Genomic DNA, 4,745 nt, shown 5'->3' with positions numbered 1-4,745 from the left:
TCGCTGCCTCGCGCCCCCACCCCCTCCCCCACCCTTCACACCCCGCCCAACACCCGACGCCCTCCCTGCACCCAACCCCAAACTCTTGGCCTACCGCTCCTGCGACCCTGTCTCCGGCCGAGGGAGGCCGGTATAAGCCGCGAACTGCGACTCGCACCGCCCGGCTCCGCAGGCTAAGTAACCTTCTCCACGCCCGGCGGGGCGGGCAGGCCCTGCGCACCAGGCCCCGCCCCCAGAGCGTCCCGTCACCGCGCTTTGCGGCCCGCCGACCAATCAGCGGGAGCCTTCGCCTCGCGCAGATGCCAATCAGGAAGCTTCCGTGAGGCCCGAGCCGGGAGCAAGTTTGCCCCGAGGCCCTGAATTCAGGAGCCACGGCTGGAAGGACGCGGTAGCCTCGAGTCCTGCGACCTGGGGGTGGCTTGGCGGAAGTTGGCCAGCGACTTGGGCAACTCCAGGAGGGGAACGAGGGGGGCGAGAGGGGGGGGACAAAGAGGCAGGCATCACTCCATCAAGAACCCCCCCCCCACGCCCAGCTTGGTGGCTCAGGGGGTTGGAGCTCCTTGCTCCTAACTCTGAAGGCTGCCCTCGATTCCCACATGGGCCAGTGGGCTCTCAACCACAAGGTTGCCAGTTCCATTCCTGGACTCCCGCAAGGGATGGTGGGCTGCGCCCCCTGCAACTGGCAACGGCAACTGGACCTGGAGCTGAGCTGTGCCCTCCACAACTAAGACTGAAAGGACAACAACTTGACTTGGAAAAGAAAGTCCTGGAAGTACACACTCTTTCCCAATAAAGTCCTGTTCCCCTTCCCCAATAAAATCTTAAAAAAAAGAAGGCCGCCCCTAGGGCGGGGTCCAGCTCTCAGGAGGAGGACGAGTTCAGCCTCTTACAGCTGTCTGTCAAGAGTAGACTGCGCCACGTTTCATAATTTCGTGCTCTTTGGGCAACACGAGTAAAGGGATTTCGTCAGAAATGTGCCCTGGTGAAATTGGAATTCCCCCGCCTCCACGCCGCTGACGAGTGAAGCCAGTGAGACCCATGATGCCGGGACAGACCCTGTCGCTCAGCATTCGCCCTCCGACCAACACCTGCAGTTAGTAATTACTGAACACACACATTCGGTGGGTTCAGCGGGTTCCAAGTACCAAACTTCTTTTGAACGGTATGGGCTTTGGGGAATAAAAATGAGACATTGCCCTACGAGTCTTCCTGGACTAGAGAATCCAATGGGTAGGAATTTAAATGAATGGACCTGTCTTTGCTTGTCCCAGGTTGATGGTAAAATTCAGCTACCTGCACACTTCTCATCTCCTTTCTGAAACCAGAAACTGGCAATTTATATTAGGCCTCATTCTCCACAGAGGCAGCTTCCTGCATGTACTCCTGCAAGGAAGCCATTCTTTCTGATTGTTTAAGCTCCTTTTGTTTGGAGATAATTTGTCCTCTCTGTGTCTTTAGCAAGAAGGGTTGTCCTCTCTGTGTTCTTAGCAAGTCCTCTGGGTATCCTGGATACCAGCCAGCATCTAATTTCCCTCTGCATTTTTACCAGCTGGCGCCTATCCTCCTCTTGTCCACCTTGTCATTTGCCTTCCCTGCACATGACAAAGCTCTGTATCTGGCATTATCACCATCTACAAGGAGGTCGAGAGCAGGGGAGAAGAGCATCAGATCAAGACCCAGCCTACCTGGATTTGAATCCCAATATCAGTACTCATTAGCTGTGTGACCTTGGGCAAGTTACTAACTGTTCTATAATAGTACATGCTTCATCGGATTGCTATTATGAGGATCAAAACCATGAGTGATGCCTGGTACGTGGTTTAAACATTCTCAGTTACAATTATTAAGGTAGTCTACTACAGTGGTTAAGGGTCCAGGCTCCAGATCCGATTGGCCTGGATTCAAATCCTCGCTCGTTCACTTTCTAGCTGCATGACTTTGTACAAGTTACCCTGTGCCTCAGTTTCTACAAATGGAAAATGAAGACAATATTCTCCATGAAATTATTGTGAGAAATAAATGGCTAAAAAATATAAAGCACTTAACTGGTGCCTGCCTGACCTCCGATCTATAGTAATACTCTGTAAATGCTACCTATAACCACTATAATCAACTCATGTTTCCTCAGTTGTATCTCATTCTCACATTATCTTGTATTTGGCCCCATCTCGTCTATTCAAGACTGCTTGGATTGCCCTGGAATTACTCCAAGCTTTTTCAGACTAGATTTATGATTGTAGAGCCCCTCCCTGGAGGGTGTCGTGTGGATACACCTCAAGGGCAGCACACAGGGCATTTAACTATGCTCGGCCTAACGAGACGCAGATTTCTTATCATCAGAGGTGGTCAACAGTCTAATGGACCACCATGTGACATAGCTAGACAAGTTAGATGACATCTATGTTGAACCAGGTATGTTGCAGATAAGATTCATGAATTCCATGGAAAATGGAGTTCTGTGAGATCTAGGATTGCTTCTGACTAAGTTTCTGTGATTTATGAAAAGTAAAATTAGGTATTTCCAATGAAAGTAGTAGACAAAATTCATATGCCTGTTTCAACCAAGCTCCATAAAATAAAGAATGGAGTACATAAAAGGGAAAGCTCAGCAGTATCTCTTTATAGTGTCATTTTAATCTCTTAACCTTGCGTCCTCTCTCTTGAGGCTTCAATGCGAGACACTTATTAACCAGTTTAGGCATGAATCATATCAATATCAAATGGATGTAAAACGTAACATGAACCTTAATCTCTGCCAGCGAGGACACTACCACAAGCATCACTTGGCTGCGAGTCAAGATGAGATTATGCTACATTATGGGTGCGGAGTGTCTGAGAGAGATTTGAGTAGCAGCCCAGCGATATGAGACCTGAATGGCACCCAGAAGCCAAGGTCCAAAATGCTATTGGGAGTGAGATGTGGCTGTACCTGAGCAAAGGTTTCCTGCAGTCTAAGAGGGTAAGCTGCAAACCAGAACAGTGTCACTAGAAGTGAAATCCATGTTTCATGGGGAGGGGTTAGATTTTAGCTGCCTTGCCTTCAGTTTGCATCTCTATTACCATGCTCTGTCCACCTGAGTGGCCACGGTTATGCTGTTCTACTCTGTAGAATGATTAGTTTGGGAATGGAGAGGTGGAGAAGGCTTAATCGCTTTTAGGATCTCTAAGAAACTGACATCAAGATTAAATTACAAAAATAAGTACAAGACTTTCAAAGAGAGCATGAAGCTTACGTTATATTAACATGATGGTAAGTCCGCCTCTGCTCTGCTCACCCCTCCCACCTATTGCAATGAATATCTTTATTGCCTGATTTGCACTAAAAGGAATGTGCAACCCCTTCACATGTTTCCTGTTGATCCACTACTCTGGAGTTCATTTACTGAAGCCACGATGAAGTGGACTAAGGAAAATAGACTCCCACCTCCGTTTCTAGCCCTGGCCAATCCAGAGCATCTACTAAGGATTATTTTTCCCCCCTTCCGTCTCCCCCGCCCCCTCCAGTTGGAGCAGTTGTTTCTCAGTCTAGTTGTGTAGGACACAGCTCCCTCACCCATGCTGGTATTGTGAGCCTTGTGCTCCCCCTGGCTGAGGCAGTCAGTGGCCAGTCACTCACAGTGGCTCTTCCGGCTGCCGGCCGCTCACGCTGGCCACCAGCCCCTCCTGGCAGCACACGGCAGCCCAAGGCAGCCTAGCTCCAGGGAGAGCTGTTGTTTATAATCTTAGCTATAGAGGTCGCAGCTCACTGGCATGAGCCCAGCTCCAGGGAGAGCTGTTGTTCACAGTCTTAGCTGTAGAGGGCGCAGCTCACTGGCCCATGTGGGAATCCAACTGGTGACCTCTGCTTTAGGAGCAGGGCACTCCAGCCACCTGAGCCACCGGGCCAGCCCCAGGATTCTTAAGAGTTGTATATGCTTAGAGTTGAGAGAACAAATGTCTCCTGAAAACTATATTTAGAAGAAGTGTCAGATGGAGCGGGGCCCCAAGGAGAAACTGAAGCATTTGAGGGGACTACCAGTATAACAATCACAAGAGTAAATGTATTTATAATCTCTGAATTGTTTCCAAAATGACTTGAGCTTCACAAGAAAACATATGCATATTAATTGTGTGCCTCTTCCCTGCCCTATCCCATCATTACATTTACAATACAGTCATGTGTCACCCAGCAATGAGGATATGCTCTGAGAAATGCACCTTTAGGCAATTTCGTTGTGCGAACATCATAGAATGCCCTTACGCAATTCTAGATGGTATAGCCTACTGCACGCCGAGGCTATATGGTATACCATATATGTCTTATATGTGGTCCGCCCTTGATCAAAATGTCAATATGCAGTGCTAGCCTGGACTGTTTTTAGCATTATCAGCTGTTAAAAGAAACAACAGGGGCCGGCCCGGTGGCTCAGGGGTTTAGAGCTCCGTGCTCCTAACTCCGAAGGCTGCCGGTTCGATTCCCACATGGGCCAGTGGGCTCTCAACACAACAACAACAACAACAAAAAAAAGTTAAAAAAAAAAAAGAAGTTGAATGGACTTGGATGTAAACTTATAAAAAAAAAAAAAAAAAGAAAAGAAACAACAGACCGAAAAAGGAGTCACTGTGGTAAGCCCCACCAAGACTTAACAGCTAACCTAATTGCCATTTCCGTCTCTCCAGGAGTGGAATTTTAAACCAATGACTCTGGAATTTCTTGGTCAGCACCAGTGAAGTAATCTTTCTGATAAAGAGCCCCGGCCCTTCTT

This window comes from Rhinolophus hipposideros (assembly GCF_964194185.1).
Source record: "Rhinolophus hipposideros genome assembly, chromosome: 19".
NCBI classification, from domain to species: Eukaryota; Metazoa; Chordata; class Mammalia; order Chiroptera; family Rhinolophidae; genus Rhinolophus; species Rhinolophus hipposideros.
This window is presented reverse-complemented; position numbering follows the sequence as displayed.